Source organism: Rhineura floridana, chromosome 2 (genome assembly GCF_030035675.1).
Source record: "Rhineura floridana isolate rRhiFlo1 chromosome 2, rRhiFlo1.hap2, whole genome shotgun sequence".
Classification (NCBI taxonomy): domain Eukaryota; kingdom Metazoa; phylum Chordata; class Lepidosauria; order Squamata; family Rhineuridae; genus Rhineura; species Rhineura floridana.
Window position 1 is genome coordinate 208,496,772 of NC_084481.1, and position 11,566 is coordinate 208,508,337.

The 11,566-nt window shown below is 44.1% G+C and overlaps 1 pseudogene; it reads right to left on the reverse strand.

The window, feature by feature from the left end:
• Window positions 1–1,919: 1,919 nt before the first annotated feature.
• Window positions 1,920–8,191, reverse strand: LOC133378417 (alpha-1-antitrypsin-like; annotated as a pseudogene).
• Window positions 8,192–11,566: the final 3,375 nt, after the last annotated feature.

Consider the following 11,566-nt stretch of genomic DNA (forward strand, 5'->3'; position numbering starts at 1 on the left):
CCTTGGCTGCAGCTTGTTGCTGACTGCAACGTCAGGCGTGGCTTGTGTGTTCCTAGTTTCCTGGCACCCTCTTTCAGACTGACCCCTTGGCACTTGATCCTGGACCTCTACTGACCTCACTTCTGGACTCCTGACTCGGCAAGTACACTTCGGACAAGCCTGGCCCTTATCAGCTCCCCTCCTCCTAGACCTGGCAGATTTATGACCAGACTGCCGGCTAAGGACTTTACTTCCCTGCCAACCACCCAGGAATTTCCAGCCCCCCACCGGCCCTGCTGACGCAGTGTAGAGCTGACAAGTCCCTGGTAGCCTCAAGGAGGCAGTAGTGAGACCTCTTTTAAAGAAACCCTCCTTGGACCCAGATAATTTGAATAACTATAGACCGCTGGCGAATGTCCCTTTTTTGGGCAAGGTTTTGGAGCGGGTGGTTGCCAGCCAACTCCAGGCGCTCTTGGATGAAACCGATTATCTAGATCCGTTTCAATCCGGTTTCAGGCCCGGTTTTGGCACCGAAACAGCCTTGGTCGCCCTGTATGATGACCTTTGTCGGGAGAGGGACAGGGGGAGTGTGACTCTGTTGATTCTCCTTGATCTCTCAGCGGCGTTTGATACCATCGACCATGGTATCCTCCTGGGGAGACTCGTGGAGTTGGGTGTCGGGGGCACTGCTTGGCAGTGGTTCCGCTCCTACTTCGCGGATCGTCACCAGAAGGTAGTGCTTGGGGAACATCACTCGACACCATGGACTCTCCATTGTGGAGTCCCCCAGGGATCGGTCTTGTCCCCCATGCTTTTCAACATCTACATGCAGCCGCTGGGTGCGGTCATCAGGAGTTTTGGAGTGCGTTGCCATCAGTACGCTGATGACATGCAGCTCTATTTCTCCTTTTCATCTTTCTCAGGTGAGTCTGTTGATGTGCTGAACCATTGCCTGACCGCGATAATGGACTGGATGATGGACTCAATCCAGACAAGACCGAGACATTGTTGGTGAACGCCTTCCCTGCTCAGATGGTGGATGCTTACCCTGTTCTGGATGGGGTTACACTCCCCCTGAAAGAACAGGTACGTAGTTTGGGGGTTCTTCTCGATTCTTCCTTGTCTCTCGAGGCCCAAGTGGCCTCAGTGGCACGGAATGCGTTTTACCATCTTCGTCTGGTAGCCTAACTACGCCCCTATCTGGACAGGGACGACCTCGCCTCCGTTGTCCACGCTCTGGTAACTTCAAGATTGGATTACTGTAATGCGCTCTACGTAGGGTTGCCCTTGAAGACAGTTCGGAAGCTTCAGCTGGTGTAGAACGCAGCTGCCAGATTATTGACGAGGACCAGTCGGTCTTCGCATATAACACCTGTCCTGGCGCGTCTGCACTGGCTTCCTATTTGCTTCCGGGCGAGATTCAAGGTGCTGGTTTTGACCTATAAAGCCTTACACGGCGTGGGACCTCAATACCTTGTGGAACGCCTCTCTCGCTATGAACCTACCCGCTCACTTCGTTCAGAATCTAAGGCCCTCCTCCGGGTACCAACCCATCGGGAAGCCCGGAGGGTTGTTACGAGATCTAGGGCCTTTTCTGTGGTGGCCCCTGAGTTGTGGAACAGCCTCCCCGAAGAGGTATGCCTGGCGCCTACACTTCCATCTTTTCGGCGCCAGGTAAAGACCTTTTTATGCTCCCAGGCATTTTAATCTTCTTAATCTTTTTTAATCTTTTAATCTGTATTTTTAATTTTTGTAGTATTTATTTTGTTTTTGCTGTGCTTTTTGTTGTTTGTTTGTATATGTTTTTGTATTTTATTATGATATATTGTATTTTATCTTGTTTGTTCACCGCCCTGAGAGCTATTTTGCTAAGGGCGGTATATAAATTGAAATAATAAATAATAAAAAAATAATAATAAGGAGGATTTCTTTTTAAAAAATTGCAAATTGCTGTGGAAATGTGGAGAACTGAATTTAAGATTGGAAAAATGAGAAACAGAGAGAACCAAAAGTGACAAATCCTTCCTTCCCAATCTGTGACATTTAGACTCATTTAGAGTTTAACTAGTTTGGGAATGCATGACAGGGACTGGATCTCTTCACGCATGCTGCATATAAGAAATCATGCCTGTGCAGGATTTTTAATTTTTGTCATGAACAGAATATAATCCCCTTGTATGATTAGAGTCAGGAAGGGCCTATTGAATTTCATTTCAAGGGGAAAGGAGATGGGAACCTCTTCAGCAATGGTGGTGGCTGCAGCTTCAGTGCCATTCTCATGGACATTTAAATAAGCTTTGTGAATAGCCTGCAGAGAAAGTAAGCAAGAATTAGTGCAAGATAGAGACTCAGATTTTATTATGCAAACATCTAGTCCTTCAAACAGACCTACTCCTTGAATAACTTAAGAGACTGCAACATGGTCATTTCTCGCCTGGTTGATCTATTGCTCTCACTCTCCAAAACAATTCTCAGCATCATATTCTTGAAACAATTAGTCTCTAGAACTGCCCTGCTCCCAAATGATCCTTTGTGATATGCATCCTCCTCCTTCTAAAAAAGGAAATTCGAAAAGAGCAATGGGAAGCAATTCCAACAAGGAAAAAAGGGGTAAAACAGCAGAAGAAGCCAATGTGGCTTCACAAAAAGCTTAGAGATGACCTGAAAACAAAAAAGGACACATACAGGAAGCAGAAAGAAGGCCAGGCCACAAAGGAAAAGTGACAGGCAGGTATCACGGAATTGCAGGGATGGCATCAGGAATGTTGGAAGTGGAGCAAGAGCAACTCCTGTTTTGTTCTTTTTGTTTGTGCTCCAGAGGGAAGATAGGGCTAGGATCCTTCAGATGGATAGGCTTGTTTACCTTTTACCTGTGATGCTCTGAATGACTTCCTTTTGTCACTAGACTGTGATGCCTTTAGGGAAGCTTACCTGCCCCTCCTCCTTCTGCCCTTTCCATTCCTTTCTTCTCTGACTGTCCAGGAGAGAGGAGACATCCCTTTGTCTCTGCTCTCTCCAAGCCATAAGGCTAACTCCTGCACCTGGGCGTTACGCCTCCAACTTAGTTAGTTAGTTAGAACTAGGTTTGCTTTTCTATCGACTATGTATTTCTATAAATAAAGTAGCTTTTCTTATTTTACTAAGTCTCAAGACCCTCCGTGGCACAGAGAGGTAAGAGGCAGTAATGCAGCTGAAGCTCTGCTCACGGCCGGAGTTCGATTCCAACGGAAGGAGGAAGTCGAATCTCTGGTAAAAGGGGTCGAGGTCAGCCTTGTATCCATCCAGGACCCGGCATATGCTGGGGGGTAAAGAAAGGCCAGGGAAGCAACTGGCAATCCCACCCCATATATACGGTCTGCCTAGTAAAACGTTGCACTATAAAGTGCGGGGACACCTTTACCTTTTACAAGTCTCAGTGATGCTGATTCAGGGTAAAAGCCTGCTTTCTTAGGTAAACACACACACGCTGGCACACTCGCATTTCAATATCTGCTGTTACTCTGCTTGCTGTGGTGTTGCTTAAAACTAAATTGGAAAATGAAATGGACTGCTTTCAAGTCGATGCTGACTTATGGCAACCCTATGAATAGGGTTTTCATGGTAAGAGGTATTCAGAGGGGGTTTACCATTGCCTCCCTCTGAGGCTAGTCCTCCCTAGCTGGCTAGGGCCTGCTCAGCTTGCCACAGCTGCACAAGCCAGCCCCTTTCTTGTCCACAACTGCCAGCTGGGGGGCAACTGTGCTCTTTGGGACTATGCATCTTGCCCACGGCTGCACGGGTGGCAGGGCATGTAACCCCTGAGCCACTCACTGTGGGGGTGATCTTTAGCTGGCCCTTTACGCCCAGGAGACATGAGCGGGGATTTGAACTCACAGACTTTGGACTCCCAGCCAGGCTCTCCTCCCCACTGTGCAAATATACACAGCGCAACAAGGAAGGCTAAAGCTGAGAATGAGCTGAGGTTAGCGAGGGATGCTAAAAGCAACAAAAAAGCTTTCTTCAGGCATGTCCACAGTAAAAGACAGAGAAAGGAAATGGTGGAACAGCTACTCAATGAGGATAACAAAATGATAACAGATGACAAAGAAAAGACAGAAGGGCTCAATTCCTACTTTGGCTCAGTCTTCTCCAAAAAAGGATCTATGGGCCTCCCGGGAAACATGAAGTAGAAGGGGCAGGATTGGAGCTTGAGATTGACAGACAAAACGGTCAAGGAATACCTAATCACTTTGAACAAGTTCAAATTGGGAGGGCCTGACAAAGTGCATCCTAGAGTATTGAAGAACTCTCAGAACTGCTGTCTATCTTTGCAAAATCATGGAGGACTGGTGAAGTGCTGGATAACTGGAGGAGAGCTAATGTTGTCCCGATCTTCAAAAAGGGCAAGAAGGAGAAACCAGGGAACTGTTGGTGCGTGCGTGTGTAGGTCTGACATGGTATGAGTTCAAAAGCCGTATAGAACAGGAATAAAGACAGGCCAGGCAAGTTTCATGTAAGAGTCTTTACTAGGCAAAGACATTAGACACGTCCGTCTCCATTGACATTTCTTCCCCCACACTCTGAGTTCCAGCCTGTTCCCACCTTATCACACTTCTAGCTAGCCACTGACCTTGATTGTCTGGAACTCTGTTCTCACAGCTTAACCCTTCTGCTTCAGGTTTCTCTCTCTCTACTAAAAACATCCTTGTCTGTGAGTCTCACAACCTACGTCACTGTCCAACAGGAACTACACACCAGTCAGCCTAACATCAATGCCTGGAAAAACTCTGGAGCAGATTATAAAGCAGCCAATCTATAAGCACCTTGAAAACAATGAAGTGATTACTAGGAGACAACATGGATTTATGAAGAACAAATCCTGCCAAACCAATCTTATTTCATTTTTGGATCGGGTGACCTCCCTTGTAGACTGTGGGAATGCTGTGGACATAATATATCTCAACTTCAGCAAAGCTTTTGACAAGGTGCCCCATGATATTTCGATTAGCAAGCTAGCTAAATGTGGACTGGATGGAACTACTATCAGGTGGATCCACACTTGGCTCCAGAATCATAGTGCTTATCACTGGTTCCTTCTCAAACTGGGTGAATATGTGCCTGTCCCTCCTTACCACCCATTGCCTGACTGCTTCCACTACTTCTGGAAAGACAGAAAGGTGTGCATCCGTCCACATGTGACAAATTGTGCAAGGGTCTATGAGGCTGCAATTGCATCCATTGGCAAAGCTACTGTGGACATTGATTATTTTTACATGGAGACAATCTTCATTGGTGATGCAACACTCGGAGGCAGATGCAAGTACTGTAGTCCCCAAATGACATTTCTTTGAACTTTCAGACAGGATCGCACCTCTGGCCTACAAAGAAACATGCCTAACCATGCTTCTTGCAGCATGATGAACTTTGAGACGCCCACCTTGGAAACCTTCAGCTCTGGCTTCCCAGTAATTCCGGAGAGGTCTGCTTGGTCTGTGAATACATCAGTAATGCCCATTCTTCTTAACATCCCTTTGAGAACATAGCTGCCAGAGATTGAGAGCCTTGGAAGGGATAGACATATTACTCTGTTGAAAGAAGAACCAGAGGCCTGTTCAATACCACTTGCTGAAAATATAGAATACAAATAATAGGATTTTACAGTTTGGCTAGATTAAAAATGTTTGAGAATAACTTATTAAAAGGAAGCAATTTAAATGGAAGATATTAATGTCCTTTTTATAACAATGGGTTGTATCTCATGCTAGTCCAACTCAGAGACAATCTATTGAAATCAACAGACATGACTAAATTTGGTCCACAACTTTCAGTGGGTCTGCACTGAGTAGGATTAGCTTTAAATGCAACTCTGTGTGTGTATACACCCACACCCAAACATACACACTCCTGGTCATACACTCTTTCCCCTACAACACATGTACCTTGGTTTCAGTGATTTCAACCATTTTGACAAAACGTCTTGCCCCAGAGCATCTTCCACCTGCTTCAGTTTTCCTTGGTCAGGAACAATGAATAATGCTGAAGCATTACCCTTGTAGGGGAGCTTCACCACCTGACAGAGCAGATCGTCATCATAGTAAGTCTCAAAGATGCTGACTTTGTTCATCATAGGGACTTTCACCGTTGTTTGCTCATCCATGAAGAAGTCATCTTCTCTAGTACTTTGATTGAAAGGATCTTCCCAATAGGCTTATGAAAAGAACAAGAGCACAGAGGTTATTGGAGAGAGCGCCAAGCAATTTGTTCATGATGGAAAACTACTTTACCCAAATTCAACATTCAGTAGTATGTTAGAATTTGAAAATAAGTATTTGAAAGTGTAAAAAATTTTCCTTTTGCAAATTAAGGGCTGAATTACATGGATACCCATAAATCTTAAATCATGTTAATGGATTTCAGGGCATGAACATTAATCATCAGCTATTCTTAATACTTTTCTGTTTTTCATTTTTAGAGATCTTAGATTTAATGGTTCCTATAGCCAGGACTGATGAAAACAGTGTAGCCCCAAAACATTTTAAATCTTGTAAGCTGATTTTACTGGAATTGTTTAACTGTTGGCACATTTTAAATTTTATCTCCTGATCCACCTGCCTGGTGGGGATTTGGATGAAGTGGAGCTGTCCCTCCTGTTAGTCCTCCCTCACTCTGACAGGCTCCACTGGTATGGAGCTGCAGATCGTGCAAAATTCTGTGGCATGACTGCTCACTGCGGCAAGATATTGCCAACATGTTACCAACTGCTGGAATAATCACACTTGCTGCCTATTTGCTTCTGGGCCAAGTTGAAGGTGCTAGTTTTGCCCGATACAATTTGGGACCAGGATAACTGAAATATTGTCTTACCCTTTGTATACCCAGTACCATCGCATGAGGGATGTGTTCCATACAACATAGGAGGCAGGTCTTTAGTGTTGTGGCACCTTTTTAAGTAGAGACCTTATCCTAATCTGAGTCTGTTCTGCAATTGCTATTTAAGATGTTATTAAGGATTGTTTAAAAACATGTTTTAAGATATTTTGTTTTTAAGACATTTTGTTTTTAAGATGTTTTGAGCGTTTTGTCCCTTGTTTGTTAGCCTGGGCTCCTTCTGGGAGGAAGGTCATTACAGAAATCTAATTAATAAATAATTATATGCACAGAGACTGCAGAAAGCTGCTCTTTTAGTGGTACCTTGCTATGATGAAATACCTGCCTTTCTAGCTCTGTTATCCGAGTTGTTTTTAAAGATTATTTTAAGATGTTTTAAAGATATTTTATTACTAAGGTGTTTTAAATATGTTTTGTTTTTAAGATGTTCTAAGATATTTTTAGCATTTCCCCCCTTGCTTGCCACCCTGGACTCTTTTTGGGAAGAAGGGTGGGACAGAATATTATTATTGTTAATATTACTACTACTACTACTGTGAGCTACTGAGGAAAACTGCTGTTTTGTGGCACCTTGCTGTGACTAAAGCAGCAACAAATCTGTAGTTGGAACCAAAGCTTAAGGCTAGGCCTTAAATTGTAAACATTTGAGAAGAAGCAAAGGAAGGCTACAACAGGGTATAAAACAAACCCGTCCGACTTACCTTTCATGAAAATATAGTTTACAAGGACCATTACAGCCTCTGGGTCAAGACCCTTGACAACTTCAACCAATTTTCCATGAGTTTTCTATGTAGCTATTGATCTGGTGCACAGCTTCTGTTGAATTCTTGAAGTTAGTAGGACAAACTTCTGTCTCGTAAAAATGTTGAGCATCATCCAAGAACTTCTTTAGGGGTTTCATTTGGGCATCTGTGAACATGGCATTCCCAATGCTCAACTGGATTTCAGCAGTAGGGCTATTTAACAGATGGAGGAGATGATGGAATCCTTCATGTATTTCCTGCTCACTAATCTCAGTCTGGTTAAAGCCAAGTCCTGACAAAAGCTGACTCTGTGTGGTGGATCTAGCTCCCATTGACAGTAAGGCAAAGGCAGTGGAAATGCTCTGAGGTGAGAAGCAAACATTCATATCAGCACCCTCTGAAGCAAGCTAGTGGAAGAATTTAAAGGCAAACTCAGTATTGCCTAAGGCTATCTTTGAAGAGGGAAGATCACTGTGATCTTCAGCAGGAGGATGGAGGTGGTGGTCATGGTCCTCATGGTGGTCAGGGATGTAGTGAGAGTGGGCAAAAGCACAGAGCCCAGCAAGAAGTAAACTCGGGTAGAACTGAGGCATTGTGTTCATCTGGGAGGAACCTGTACGCAAAGAATGACATTTAAAATTTCTCATTACACTGATATGAGGAAGGATGTTTGTACTGTGTTTCTATCTATCTCATATTAACACAGCAAACAATTTCTCTATTTTGCTTGAGTTGTTTCTCCCGTCTCCAGGCTTAATTGTACAGGTTGATTTATAGGGATTGTTCAGTGAAGGGCGCTGGCTTCCATTTGTTAGTTATTCAAATCTTATATGCTTTTCCAGGATAATTTTTTAAAACAATATATCCTTTTAGCAGATGATTATGAGCAATGTGATCTTTGCAAAAACCTTTATTCGTGAGTCAGAGTGCAAAGGGGTAGAACACAGCAAGGTTCTTTGCATCTTCAGGTTTGAGTTTCTGTGGGAACAAGCAGTACAGCAAACCTCTTTCACATCTACCTGTAACTAGCAAGCTGCTGTTTGGCATTTCTCGTCTTTCTTTTAAAATAATGGTATTAGTTTTTTGCTAGAGGTAAAAAAGTATCAGACCTTTGCAGCAAAACACACCAAAGAGTCTTATGGCAGTTTAAGGACACAACATAATCCACCGATGTCTTCTTAGAAGCAAGTCCGATGAAATTCAGGTAACTGGGGGGTAGGATTGCAGCCTCTTTTTTTAATGGCAGAAGCTTTACAGCAGTAGTCTTCAATGTTTCCAGACCCTATTTCAAAATTATTGGACCTGTTAGTTTCTGAATAAATAATAGTTCTCACAAAAATCCATCAGTTTCTTTGTGTGCACCTTCCCTAACATACACAGACAACTTTCCTTACTATTGTTTTAGGATTGGGGTTTAGTCTGGATGCTGTGTGTATGTGTGCCCTCCTAGCCTGTCATTTTGTCTGTTTGGTTGATGAACCTGATTTTCATGTCTGAAGACATGAGGAAAGCAATGTGTTGCCATAGAAACAAGGGTATCCCTCCCCCTCATCTGGTTGGGGCAGGATGTTTTATTTATGTTAGTCTGAGGTGAAGCTGGAAAGTCACAGAGAGGCTTCCTCACTCTCTGGGCTGAATCCAGAGGTCTGAGAAACCTCCCTAGAAGCCAAATGGGGAAGCAAGTTCTGTTGGGGTGTTGATGCTGTGAGCCCCTCTATCTTACACTCAGGTTGTATATATGTGTAAATAAACCCATATATTCTAAAGAGACCACAGCCTCCCAACCTTCATTCCAAGGAAATCAAACTCTCAGTAAGCACTGGAACTCGGAAGTCTCTCACCACTCAGAGATTGGCATGTGTGCAAAAATACTATGCCTTTTTGTATGTTATATTCAGGCATGCTCCAGCAGGTGGCCAGGTCAGAGACTGGCCAAGGGCCCCTGTGGCCTAGAAGGACCCTCCATATGCTGGGAGGGTGAAGTGCCCAATCTGCAATCTGTGCTGGCATTGAGTCATGGGGCAAATCACACCCAGCAACCTGATGCTGCTGTGGATTGCAGAGCAGGAGTCCACTCTCCCAGGCAACACTTGCCATGCAAGCAGTGCTGGCTTAAATAGGCTTGCCCACCCCACCTACCTCCTGCATCACTGCATCAGTGTGCTGCACGCACATGCCTTCCATCACCCAAGATTTGTTTTCTTGCTTGAAACCAACATGGCACACAAGTGCAACAAGTGCAAGATGGTGGTGCTGTTGCAAGAAAAAGTGAGGGGCCTGGAAGGGCGGGAGGCCACGTACTTTGGAGGCCCACTTTGAATTGTTTGCTAGGCACTTTGAGGGTAAATTTGCTTGCCTCCGTAGCAGTCTTGATGCCCCCTACATCAACTGTAGTCCCTAGTGAGGTGTCCATTGCAAAGTCTGCTGCAACTTCTTGGGATCGGTTTCAGTTGATGCAGCCTGATAAGAACATAAGTGTTGGCAAAGAAAGAGTGCCTGAATGTATTTTTCCACAGCAGAGTTACAAGGCCAAGAAGCACACAGTCCGTGCAGATCTCAAGGACAAGTATCCAAGGCAACCAGCTGGCCTTATCTATAAGACTTAGCAGATCTGGCCAGTCGGTGTGGGGGTCGAGGAGTTTGTACAGAGGGAGAGCTTGAGATATATTCTATTGTCAGTAAAGTGACTCTTAAAACTTATTGCTTGTCTGGCTCATTGCTTCAACTGGCATCTAGCCTGTCACTATACTGTTCTGCATCCTGGGCATCTGCTTGCGCCAGATACAACATCCAACAAGTGGTAGCAGAGGATGGTTACCTGGTGCTGATGGTTACCTGGTGCTGAGGATTACCTGGTGCTGAGGATTGCAGAAAAGTGGCAGAGAAAAGCCAGAACTGCAGACCAGCGAGAAAACCAGCAGAGAGATGGAGAAACCGAAAGCTGAGCTGAAAGCTGTGAGAGAGCCGTGGGAAAAAAAAACTAACTGAAGGACAGAGGTGAGAAACTCTAATTACAAAGGCGGTGAACTGTGAAAAGTGAAAGTGTGTCTGTTACGTTATCGGCCGGGATTCCCTTGGAAAGGCTGACAGGGAAAAATTATGGCACTTGGAAACAGAGAATGCAGGCTTTTCTAGTGAAAGAAGACCTGTGGAAAGCTATCGCAGAAGACCCACCCGCCGTGGTGCCAATTCCAGCAGATTGGAGAAGGCTGGATGAGAGGGCAAAGGCGTTAATTGTTCTTGCTATTGATGATTCTCAATTACTGCACGTGCGTGATGCAACAACAGCTAAGGAAACCTGGGAAACTTTAAGAAATATTCATGTGAAAAAGACTGCCAGTTCTAAAATATATCTTGCCAGAAGATTGTATCAGATGCGCTTATCTGGAGATACAACCATGTCAGAGCATTTGTTGGAAATAAACAGACTGTTTACTGAGTTGTCAGAACGTGAAATTGAACATTCTCAAACGCAAAAAGTGTACATCACATTATCTTCACTAGATTCATGTTATGATAGTCTGGTGAGCTCTTTGGAAGCAATGGACGATGCAAATCTCAATATGGATTATATAGAAGGCAAACTTTTACAAGAATTCCAAAGGAGGCAGGAAATGGCAAAGCAAGAAAGGACTGAGTCTAAACACGTGGAAAAGCAGAACAACAAAGCAGCGCAAGAGAGACTGTATGGACAAAAGGCATGTTATTTTTGTGGTTCCAAGCAACATCTTCAAAGGAATTGTGAAGCAAGAAGAAGAGAAAGAGGAAGAAAACCATGTGTACAGGTGATCTATGCTAGTAAGAATAAGCAATGTATTAACAATGAGCAGGGAAATAACTGTAAAGATTTATGGGCTATTGACAGTGGGGCAACATAGTATAATCAAAGATAAATCTATGTTTCATACATTTTGTGACGTAGAGGATCATGTAATAATGGCTGATGGATCTAAGAAACAGATCAAAAGTAGGGGAAC